This window comes from Aulonocara sp. 'chitande type north' Nkhata Bay, linkage group LG19 (assembly GCF_057382095.1).
Source record: "Aulonocara sp. 'chitande type north' Nkhata Bay isolate Kocher_YH1m ecotype deep benthic linkage group LG19, A_spYH_male_GT1.1, whole genome shotgun sequence".
Classification (NCBI taxonomy): domain Eukaryota; kingdom Metazoa; phylum Chordata; class Actinopteri; order Cichliformes; family Cichlidae; genus Aulonocara; species Aulonocara sp. 'chitande type north' Nkhata Bay.
Genome location: NC_141362.1, coordinates 17,312,477 through 17,325,172, shown reverse-complemented (window position 1 = coordinate 17,325,172; position 12,696 = coordinate 17,312,477). Strand labels below are relative to the sequence as shown.

General features: G+C 39.2%; 1 protein-coding gene across 3 annotated transcripts in view; it reads left to right on the top strand.

Moving 5' to 3' along the window:
• The window catches only part of LOC147306764 (leucine-rich repeat and fibronectin type-III domain-containing protein 2), a 144,709-nt gene that overhangs the window by 1,564 nt on the left and 130,449 nt on the right, over positions 1-12,696 (top strand). The window lies entirely within an intron of this gene.

The following is a 12,696-nucleotide window of genomic DNA, read 5'->3' as shown; positions in this document are numbered from 1 at the left end:
GAGAGAGAAAGAGAGACAGTGAGAGAGAGCTAGAAAGAGAGAGAGAGAATAAAAGGTTTTAATCGCATGTCCGATATGTGCTGGTTATCGCCAACGAAAATATTGGTTTGGCAGGTACGCAAATGCGGGAGTGTGTGTGTGTGTGGTTAAGGGATGGCCGCCATGAGGCTCCAACGCCACCACCCACTGTAATCACCACCCTCTTGTGGATTACTTGGCAGTTGCGGGGACGGAGTACGAACTCCGTGTCCGGAGGTGGAACCTGTTCCGCGGCCGCTGAAGTCTTTTCAGCACCACGGACAGCGCAGTCAAACTGCGCCCAGAGGGAGCGTTTCCTTTCCACAGAGGGATTTGTACTGATATTTTATCGACATCGATGGCTGCGCCCCAACCCAGACTGTCCCCACCATGGAGAATTTCTTTCCAGCACACAGAGTGAGGAAGTTTCTGTAAAAAGAAAATAATAATAATAAAATAAAACAAAAGGAAATCATCTACTGTAGAGACCCAACAGCCTTTACTCAGAAAACAACAACAAAAACAAGCAATATTCTGATGCAAAATGACTCATTGACAGGTGCGCCACACCCTGTTTATTCCCAGAGCCACGTAGGCCTAATTTATTACAGTCCATCTCATTGTCCAAATGTGCAATGTGTCTGAATGGAGCAGGAATAGCTTATGTAGGACTAATATGACCATTTTTCAGTCATTACACTGTCCAGGTGCTTGTGTTTAGATAAAGAGAATTTGGAAAAGCTATCTATTATGATTGTTTATTTAGTATTGGTGGTGGCATAGAGGCGATGTTTGGACATCAAATTGTTCTGAAAATGGATGGTTATGAAAATCACTATCTCACAATGTAATCATTGGATTATTTAAAAAATAAATAAATAAAAAATCAAGATTGCTCTGGTGAAGAGAGAGCCTTTCTTACAAAAAAGAAAGAAAGAAAATCAAAAGAAATCCCTGTGCATACTTGAAATAAATCCTAAATAATAGGCAGAAGGTATTATTTCATTTGATATCTAAGTCATAACTCTTTATAAACCAAAAACCTATGAAGGCGCATATTATTCACTTGAAGTCTGAGTCTGTTTGGCTGATATACCCCTGGACTTGCTCACCATCATTCACTGGCTCTCAAGAGAAATGTCTGTCTCAATGCTATGTTTGCTATTCTCTATTGAGGTCATTGAACAAGTGCCCTCATTTATGTTGTCATAGTGTTTTCATTGTCATTTGGTACTTTATACTAAATGACAATGAAAAAACAAAACAACAACAAATAAACAACCTTCTCTATGCCTTGTCAAAGTTACTGTACAATGACACTGAAAACAGAAATTCACATTCTTTATGTGTGTGGATTAATAATCATGGTTAAATCAGTTTGCACTGACAGTAACAATAAACAAAGAGGAATAGATTCTGATTTAAACAGTGGTAGATTCTAATTCAGGAATAAATTATCTACTGCAAACCAAGGCCCGCCCACTTTAAGGAACAGAAAACACTCATATGATGCTCTAACCCTGAATGCATCTGTGAGTGAATGGCTCTACTCAGCCTCAGCAGTTACACACTTTCTCATGTGGCTCGTGAAGAATGACGTTATTACAGGAATTGTGATGTCACTAGTTCTTTTTTTGGTTTAGACTGGGTGTGGTGAGTGTGTAGTGTTGAGCAACTGTGTTACAGAAGAGGGCCCGGCGTTTGAAACACATGGGAATGTTTCTGCTAAAGGTGTTAGAATTCCTTTTTGGAAACTGTAGGATCCAGGATTTGTAAGGCATTAATCTTAAAACTTTAATTCAAATTATTCCTTCAGTGTTGTTAATGCTTGGCTATCAGCTAACATGCAGCACATGGCACATAGCTGTTTGCCTTCAATTATTGCTTTAAGTTTAGCAATTTGAAGCTTTTTTACATTCCTTTAACTGATATGCATTCCTTTGTAGCCAGAAAACAACAAAAGCATGAATTGCTTTTGTGTCTTTAGCTGCTCATTGCTAACAGTCCCAACAGAACTGTCAGCAGTGCTCATCTGATATGTTGATATCACTAGCATTTATTGTCTGTCAATGCTTGATGCCAGAATGACGCTGGAGGGCTAATGCCTTCTGTCGAGACTGCTTGGTGAAATTGATAGGCCTGCTTTGACAAATGAGATAACCTGCAATCGCAGGGAAACACAATTTACGAGTATGGCAGATGGATGCTTAGGACGCACTCAGAAGTAGGGCAGCTTTACCGTGGGGAGAAGCTCAACGTGCACAGAAGGCTCACAGAGAACGTTAGAAAGTTGTTGTTTTGTGAAGGAAATTATGAGAGCGATGTAGGAGGAATGACAACTAGAGGACTTTTTTATTAAGCAAGGCACAGGGAAATAATAGAGAGGGGATCAATTCCTGTTAGCGTAAGTGGAATAGCTTTTATGGAGGGCAATAGCAGTTCAAAAATTAAGTGGAAAATAACTTGGGATTTAGCCTTAAACCCTCTGTGGCATCTCATCTGCTATGTGAAGAAAACTCTCCCTCATGGCTTCTTCGCTCACCTTCACCAACAGAAAGATGTATGGATGCACAGAATGCTGAGGAAATAAAGAAAAGGATCTAAGCTTGAAGCTGGGAGGAGTGTAAAGGCAGTCAGATACGTTTGATCTCTGCTAAAATAATGAATGTACAGAAAAGTAGCACTCAGGAAGAGAGTGCAGGTGCAGGGCATTTTCATGTGCTTTCTTCACCTCAAATTGCCATGCATTACAGGGAGACATTTCCCTAATGAATTTAATCATCACTACTGTTGTCACTGTGTTGGTCTTTTGTTTGCATTCATGTTGACTACAGCCCAGCTGCTGGAGTGCGGCATATGTGCAGAGTGAAGCTGACACTTGATGTAGTGTTTGGAGACATCAGCTGTTGGGGTGGAGCCCCTAGATATAGCTCCAGCAATTCCTTTCTTTATTTTTTTCCTGGCGTTGCGTGTTTGTCTTCTTGCTTGCTCACCTCAGAACACAATGGTCTTTAAATGTTATCTAACTTCTCTAGATTAGATGGAATATGTGTGAAAAACTGATATCCATTGAAGGTTTTAAGGTTTCTTTACACTTGTTCAGCTGTGATTTGTTGTTTGTATAATGGACACCATGAATTACGCCCAATGTCATGTGTAAAAGTTATTCTGGTTTTCATCTGTAGAGTCCTATGCCTTCATCACTTATTCTTTTCAGTTTTTTGACACAAACTACAAATATCCACCCATTAATAAGAAAAAATCCAACAGCTTTGTTTCCCACTTTTGCTTGCAACCATTATTTCCATCGCTTCCTTTATCGAACTACTAATAAATTCAGTTTGGTACACGTGACACATCAGTGTTTTGAGAAGAAATTGCAATTAGTAGCTCTCAACATTAAAAAAAAAGTCTGCTGTTGTTTTACCAATTGCCTCCAAAGTCTCAGGTGTGGCATCTGGAGCTTCCCACCGGCAGAACTTGAATGAAGTAACCCAGAGGCCTTTTCCAACTCAGTAGAATATAGTTTTGCTTTTATGTCCATTACATCACACCTTGAGAACCACACAATTTAAATAAAAGACCAAGTAAAGACACTGTTGAATTGATATTTTTTATATTGTGCTAAAATATATAGATATATAATCATTGCCTTTATGTGTCCTAATATGGCTATCAATATGAAGAAAAGGCCAGACAGTCAGACGATTTATTTTCAACCTTCTAACATTTCCTTTATCTGTGTCTGTGCTGACAAAATGTGCTTTCTTTATTTAGAGTGCAACAAAGAGCTCTGTCTTGTCTTGTTTTGTCGTGCAGTTTGGACTTTTGTTCGAGCGGGGTTTGTGCCTAGATAAACCCAACAGACACCTTAATGTTGACAGCAATATACAGTACAGTAGTTATGAATATGACTTATGGTCACTCAGAGGTGATGTTTCAATTATCTTGAGGAACCTGTTAACCACACTTTGCCTTCTTTAATTTACAGATTATCCTCGATTTGCTAATTATAAGAAGAATATCTAAAAAACGTTCCAATTGTGACAATTAAGCTTTTTATGTCCTGTTTTTGGATTCCTATCAATACTGTCTGATCACTGTTTATTTTGTTATCCATGGTGCATCCTGCCTTTTTTTTGCTTTTCCACTTGTCTTTAGTCAGCCAATCACAACAGTATACACACTCCCCTGTTTCCACTTTCCACCTACCAGATTGTCTTATAAATTGCAGGAATCAAGCTTTACGGCTCACTTCCTAGTGCTGTTTCCTTGTTTTCCTGGATGATTTTGGATTTACTTGTTTGTAATGTCCAGTGTTTGGGTCCTTCTCTCCAAAACCATTACATTATATCTAAACTGGCCTGAATGCCTAGAAGAAAACTCTCTGTAAAGCAAAACCATTACTTCCTGCTTAAGTACTAAAACAGGATGTACTATGTCCTTCATGTACTGAGGCAATCACTGTGACTTTATTCCTCAAGTGATTTAGTACTTGTGATGGACCGAGCAGCGAAGGAAACTTAGGCACAGGTTAAAGTCAAAAAAGGATTTTTTTATTTAACCCAAAAACATAATTGGTTAAATCATGCAAAAAGAGTCAAAATCTTGGGCCCATAAAAGAGGTCAAAATAACAGCCCTCTACTCAAAGTTAACAAACCATACTGGTAACTCAAACAAACCGACCTAACTTAACCAGACAAAGGGGAAACTTAAATAGTGGCTGATAAGCCCACAAAAAGGGGTAAAACACACAAAACCTAACTAATGACATAATGAACTCCAATTCCCCCCCCCCCTCCCCATGGTCCCGAGTCATGGAATGAGCCAGTTTGCAGCTTTCCATCAAGGCTCGCTCCGCCCCTTTTCCACCTCTTGGGTCCTCAATCAAGGGACTGGAGCAGCTGCAACTAAGGTAACTCAGAAAACAAAGATTAAATTATACATAACAGTGTAAACTAAAATGTGCATACTTATTTTAGAATGCAGTGTTATGTGGATATGTGAATTAATTCTAAGCCAAAACCAGGCATTTATTGTCCTGTAAATTAATTCCTATATTTAAAGACAAATGTGAATGCAATGTATAAGCCTCTACACTAACATGGTGGGTATTACCACTGTGTAGCTGTACATGCAGCCATCACAGTACCTTAACATTTAATAAATTAACCATATATTACTTGCTAGGCCACAATCTTTCCTCAACCTTAATGCTAAGTGCTGGTATTTTCAAAAAGCAGCAATCAAAAAATACTGCTGGTGAATAAGCCGCAGTTTTTTGTTTGTTTTTGTGGGGGTAAAAGCACAGAGGTTTTGGAGGTCTTGGAATCCGGTATGTTCTCATACATACATGTAAAGCCACTTAATGAAGAAGGATGGAGGTTTGGAGGTTACCGAGTTACTAACATTCAGTAAAAAGGCCTCCTCATTTTTGTTGAGTTTTTTTTTTTTTTTAAATCTCACTTATGAGTGGTGGTGCCAAAGGAATTTTAAAATATGACAAGTCTCCAAGTGTCTCTTATCCTTAGAGCATAGGGTCGGACATTAAGACTGGTGGAATGATTAGTGATTTTAGGGAAATGTTTCAGGGGTTTTTTAATATATGGAAAAGCAAGTTAAATCCTAAAAATGAAATAAAGCAGTGTGGGCATGGTTTTTCATTGTGAACTGTCTGACAGATCGTTAATGCATTATTTCAATGACGGAGCTCTTTCCAAAAAGTATTCTGTAAAACATCTACATAGTGCTAAGTTCCCATTGAGAGAAGTATTTTTAGCACAAGTTTTTAGTGGATATTTGCAGGAGAACAACGACTTACTACATATGAGATGTCTGAAGATGAAATGCCTGCCATACACCTTTCATCACCTTTAACTTTTCACAAAGAGCCATTCTATTGCATCTGCTATATCACCTTACTGCGCTGGATTGGGGGTTGGCCACAACACTACTCTGATGTGGCTTCTTCTTGCTGGTCACAGCTGGAAGCTCTTGACTCTAGAGTATATCAAAGTGAGCTACATATTGTGGAAGGTAGAGCCATTGTGGAGCTTTTAGAGAACCTCAGGGAGCTTGCACAGGCGACGGCTCCCTTCCTTTGTGAAACACAAGTCGGAACATTAAGATGTCACTGCTGACTAACCAATATGATCGTAGGGACACAGATAGCAGAGACTGCGGATGCGAAACTCGAGAGCAATTCAGTGGGAAGTGGGGTATTTTCTGGTGACATGATTATAGAACTGGTATGGATGACAGCACGTCTGGGATATGACTAAAACTCTCGCTATCACGACTAAGCACTTTAAATACATTAGGAAAAATTACACTGCATCAGATTACAAAAGGTAAATTCATCTTATAACCTCACTCCCTCCCTGTTCTTTTATGTTTCCCATTCTTCTCTTTGTTTCGATTCCAGACCCAGTAGGACTGTAAAGACTGAGAGTTGGCATTTTAGTTTCACTGTGACCCTTTTCTCCCCTCCCACACGAATTCCCTGTTGTTGTTACTGCTGCACTTTTGAATACAGTGGCGCCCATCATTTAATGGTGGGTTCATTCATCACAGTCAGCAGTTCTAGCCCACTCAAGCTACAGGATTTCAACTAACTTTTACATTTTAAAAGCCTGTGCGTTAAGCCTTTTGCTGCTCACACAACGTTCAGTAGAGCTGATAGACTGAAAGTAAAAGGCAGTCATGTGGGTTCCAGTGTCTCATACAGGATAAAAATATGCTTTATGGGATATATGCTATTTTGTTTTCTTTACAAATACAGTATGTCTGAATATTTGATGTTCGTAAAACTGAAAGGAAAATGGAAAAGAAAGCCGAGTGTTGCTCTAAAGACTTTATATTGTTACTCTCTGTGCCTTCAAGTCACACTCTAGAGCTGACTGTAAGATGGATTTCTATCAACAACCTCGAAGTGTAATGTACCCTTGCCTGTTACAGTAAATTACAGCTCACAGACTCTGTGGATCACAGCCTCAGAGGGGAAAGGTGGCAAACATGTCTGCCAACATGACGATTAGAAGTGATTATCCCTGATACAAGACACATTTTGCTTCTTGATGGTAAGAGTTGTGGTTGTGCTGGTGGCATTGTCACAAATGTCCCTCCTTTTCCCAACTTGTTTTCTATAAAAAATACCCCTACACCAGGGTCAACTTAATTTAGCATAGCTGTAGTTTAGATGAACAAGGTCAAGATAAAAGCTGATCTTAGTGCCACCTCACATGAGCTGTTGGCTCAGATGCTCCATCTATCGGTAAATATTAATGTTAGCATAACCTGTGAGTGAGCAATACATTATTTAGCGAACTCACTATATATCATTAATGTATAAACAGGCTGACAAAACTGTGTTTGTGTTATTTGAATGCTGCTTGTTAAATTTACACCTACAAATTCCTTGACTTTTTTCCTGCTGCACTGCAAGAAAACACAGACACTGCTGAAGTTATCACCAAAAGCATGACAGCAGCTCCATCAGGATTGCTCCTCTTACTTGCTCATGTGCAGTGGGCCCCAAGGTTAGCAACAAAAACTGTTTAGCTCCAGAGATCTAAAATGGAGAGCTCCTCGTGCCGCTGTGGAGTGATAACATTCAGGCTCTGCTGGGGATGTCGCTACAGTGAAGGAGCTGTAATTTAGAGAGGGGCTGGAACAGCTTATCTTCCTAAGCCCCTGAGCAAAATAAAGAAATAGTGAGTGCGAAAAACACACACACACACTCACACACACAAAAGACAGAAGTAATGAGTCATTGGCATTGGCAAACGTGTGAAATCACTGTCTGGATGAAGGTCTGTGGTCAAAGAGAGAGCAGGCCCACTTATTATTCACAGTAAGACAGCCAGAGTCGCCCAGACTGGCTCCAAAAAGGTCAGATGCTACTGCACATAGGCAACTATCTTTACTCTGCTGCAGAGTTTGTCAAGGTGGTAAATGAAAGAAGAAGACAAGAAATTTGTTGCTCCGCTTGTTTTTCTATAACAAAGTTGTTAGCCAAGTTACACAAGGAGCATTATTCTTTTCATGTTTTCTTGACATCTTTTCATTCCTTTTCTACTGCACCTTAAATCCCATTTGACATGTGCCACACAATATTCTTGAGCTCTGCGGTATACATTTGTGTTCGTTTGAGTGGAATTCTCAGGAGTTATTAGCATATTTTGTGCAGTCGGTAGCGTCATCAACAAGTACGCTTCACAAGGATGCAACTTTAAGTGTTTATTATAATTGGCTCTCAAGATTTTAGTTTCAGAGTTGTCCATGCTCTGTTATAAATTGCAGTCATTAGGTGGAAAATGTCCCAATTCTGCCTTAAAGTTGAAGTTCCGTCTCAGCGGCGTCTTTGATAAATTGATAGCAGGTCTTTTAATCTCGCCGTGCTCCTTTCGGGTCCTCCCCGATGATTGCTCTCTTGATGGGTTCTTTGCAAAGCACCGTCCTTGTCTCACAGCAGTGAGTTTACGTCTCATAGTCAGCATGAGCCTACAGTATGCACACAGTGTTCCCTCTGCGCTGCTTTTGAACACCAACCTTTCCTTTGCTTGTTTATTAGGCATTCAGTTGAGAGGAATTGTGAAGCTTCAGACAGTAAAATATTTTTCCCCTTATAAATCTCTCTGTGTTACAACAGCACACATCTGAGTGGTTTGATTTTATTGATTGTCACTGGAAATTGAGTTTGACGCACACTTCCCCCCGTTTTCTTTGACAGGACTTATCTTGACAGAGTGTAATATAGATGGGGTTGCAAACAAATTATCCATATTCAAATCGTTTAGTAAAATAATTTCAGGCTGGTTACATTTGTGCTTAGTACAGAGTTGTCTTTTTCAGTCACCCCAGCAGTCAACCATTATGTAATCTCTTCTTCAAAGTCCTCAAACTCAGTGTGTTTACTGACATGAAAAATAATGCATTCTAAATGCAGTTCTAAAAGCAGGCTACAATGCAGAAGATTAGCCTCCGAGATAAAGGGGCTATGTTACATGCCCCATGCTCTCAGATGTAATATTCACACAGCTGTTCTATTTAACTCTGCTTCCATTCATTGTTTTGTTTTTTGGGTTTTTTTTTCTTATATGCATCTCACTGTTAAGGTCTCACCGCAGCATCTGAATTAGGTTTAGGGTAAGATTTATACTTTGCCATTACTACATTTTTATTCTTTTCTTTTACAGACATTTGTTAGCTATCTGGCTTCGGAGTTTTCATGTCCACCTTGCCTCACATAATACAATTTCATTAAATGTCCCCTTTGCGTCAGCGTTACAAACAAGGTATCTTTTGGGGCTGGAACATTTAACCACCAAGAAGTATCAGGTCTGTAAAAATCTGCAGATTTATCAGCCACCAGATCCTGGTTTGTTTCCCATTTTGGACCTTTGTGCCCTGCACTTGTTTATGCTTTCTTTTCTCTCTTTCACTAAATCTTTTAGGTTTTCCTGCTTTTACTTTCACTTTCAGTGACTGGGTTAGGAAAAGGATAATTTTAGGGTGAGATAAATGATAACTTAGGAGACAGCCCATCCCAATATTGCCATAACCCAGTGTCCTGCTGCCTAAGGAGATGTTGAGACAAGGCAGTGGTGTTACAACAAAGTCCCTTATTTGGCCCCTTGTTTTCTTATTTAGTCCTGTTTCTAAGCAATGATAATATATAGATGTGCTAACAAACATTGGTTTAACCAAGTCTAGCTGATATTGTTTCTATAATATGAATGGAGTCATTTAGCTTGCATTCTTCCCTTTAACTGTAACTAAGATGTGTTGCACTGCATGGCTTGTGTTCCACATGATTACATGAAGTGGTGTAATTGTGCCGTAATTAGTTATAATAAGCCGCTGGCAAGCATATCCTGGGATGAAGAGGAAACCGCCAAAAATAGGAAAATTAGGTGAGTGCTAAAGAATGTAACGCCTTGGGCCTCGGGTGATCATTTTGTGCTTCTGCAAATTTCAACACAAACAGCATGTTTCACTGACAGTGTAAAAAATAAAATCAGAGCAAAAACATAATTCACTGCTGGAGCTGAATGTGTGATAGCGAATGCCAACTGTGTCCCAGCCTGATAAACTTGTGGTTATGGGCCATATCAGTCAGGATACACAGTTTAAAGTAGTGGCTGTGAATTGTAATTGAGACGTTGAAGTTTTTGCTACCAAAAGAAGATCAGTGCCATAAAAAGAAAAAAAGAAACAAACAATATCTTAGAATTATGTCTCTGCCTTTTACCGGTGAAGCAAACACAGAGGAAAGCCACACAGCCTCAGGCGATGAGCCTGTATAATCCCACAGCAGGCTATCCTTTAGATGTCAACAGGCTCAGCAAAGCCTCAATTTGTTCCTGGTATGAAGTGGGTGCTGAATAGATATACAAAAAGACAGGAAGAACCCCTTACTCTCACACACGCAGACGAACTGATGGAGAAGGTAAAATAATTATTTGAACAAATAGTTACCCGATGAATATTTAACAGTGATTAGTCTGTTTTAATGCAGTAGTTTAAGAGTGGCCTTAAGGTCTTACTGGCATTTAATCTACTGACATGTTGTGGCCACAAGAAGTCCGTATATGCTGACTGAACTCCTGGGTGTAATGTTCACGTCAGTGACTCTTGCAGAGTGTTTTATAGCTCTTCCTAAAGGTCACTGCTCAGGTAGAGTAAACTGACAAGTGACCATGGGATTTTATTTTAATCCTGCACCGAGGACACATTCATTAAAACAATAAATGATGAATAACACTAAAAAGTTGGATTAAACCTACCTCATAACAGTTATGTTTATGGCTGCTAGATGAACAACTGGTAATGCATCAGCTTCTCCTTTAGATCGTGTACTTCATAGGAGAAAACTGGTTATAACAATATCTGTAGAAGTGTAAGACTCATAATGGACAGTTTAAAAATTACAAAGGAGTCTTTTCTGCCCAAAAGTCCAATTGACCTAATAGATTCCTACATTAGTCTTTTAATGTGTTTTAGTCTCTCTGGTGTAGACAATTGTGTCAGCCTTATCTTGAATGGATAGACTTACATGCTATCTTAAAGATGCACTTACCCTTCAGAACAATGCTGTGCATGCACTTACCCCCGGTCACATTATTCCAACATTACCTACATAGCTGGTAGTTCCATTAAATTAAGTGTTTGATTTGTCTGAGAAGTTCAAAATTAATCAGTTGAATGTTCTAAATTTTGTGCTCAAATCATTATTAACACTCATGACACCCAATGAGTGCCATGAGTGTTATAATGGTCCAACACAGTCGATTGAAGGCAACACTTAATGGATACATCAACATAGATACAAAAGTCTTTCATACATATTAGTTATATCACTTTAGTATGGATATGGCAAAAAGTGGTCCAGTGAGTTCATTCATTAATCTCTACTATAGCGTGTTAGATTTTCTTTTTATTATCCCAATGCAAGTGCTGACCTTTTTGAAAAAAGGTTACATCTCTACATTAAAGTTTTATACCTTGTTTTATTCACAAGGAGAGGAAGGAAAATGTTCTCTTAAAACATATTAATTTACACACTGACTGGACCTGAGACTGTGTGAAATGGGTCAGACTTTCCCAGTTTTAGCTCCAACCGAACCTATTTGCTGTTTTCTGAAGTAGGACGTCAAAAAGTTTTAGTTGTATAGTATCTGACAACAGGTTTCTCAATGCATTGGAAGTAGTGGTTAATACAGCTTTGAGCTGCTGGCCTCAAGCAAAAAAACATGAAGAGCGGGCCATAAAAGTCTGTTAAGCTCAATTCTGTTTACCCTCATTCTTCTAGATTTGTTTTCATTTTTTAACTTTTAGTTTTGAGCCAACACGCCGTGAAACCATCATTTGGGAAAATATGTTGGGTTGAAATGAAGGACTGCTTGTATTCCTTGCTGAGTGGTGTGTTAAAAGCTGTACTGAAACAACAGGAAGGCTTGAGATTCTTCTGACTCATACGAAAGCACAGACTGGTCATTCTGTTAGACCGTCTGAACAGAGGGTGCAGTGATTCAGTGGTTACATACACCTGAGACCTAATGGAGGAAATATGAGAAGCGAGCAAGAAAATGCTCATTTTCTCTTTGACTTCTGTGAAAGACTTTCTTTTTACATTTTTTCTTAATATGAGGATTTTATAGGTAGAGGCGTTCATTATACAGCTCTCCACACTCAACATGATCCTTTTGCAGAGATTCTTTTGAAAAAAAATAGCCTTAAGCACTGTACAGTGTTCTCTCTGAAATAACTTGATGAACATACCAGGAGATAATCAGTGAACAATGTCCTGCTGACCCTGAGCTGAGCTTTACTTTATTCGCATGATTCAGTTTCACTAAAAGGCAAATTATCCCCAAAACTGCTGCTTCATTCTTCTGCTTGAGTAAATTGCTAGTCCTCTGCAACAATAGCTCACAAACTGAGATTTTCCATACTGGCAGAACAAAAAAAGTGTCACTTAATCCATCCATCATGCAGCTCATTTTAGAGGAACAATTTTTCGCCTGCATGCTCTTTTCTGCAATGCACTGCATGTGGGGCAGTCCTGGGGTGTCGACTGCTTCTTGCAAACAAGGCACCTGCTGATCTTAGGCAAGCACCAATCCCAGTCTGTCTAATCGGTTTTTCATCCTCTATTGAGGATGAAGAAGCCTCAT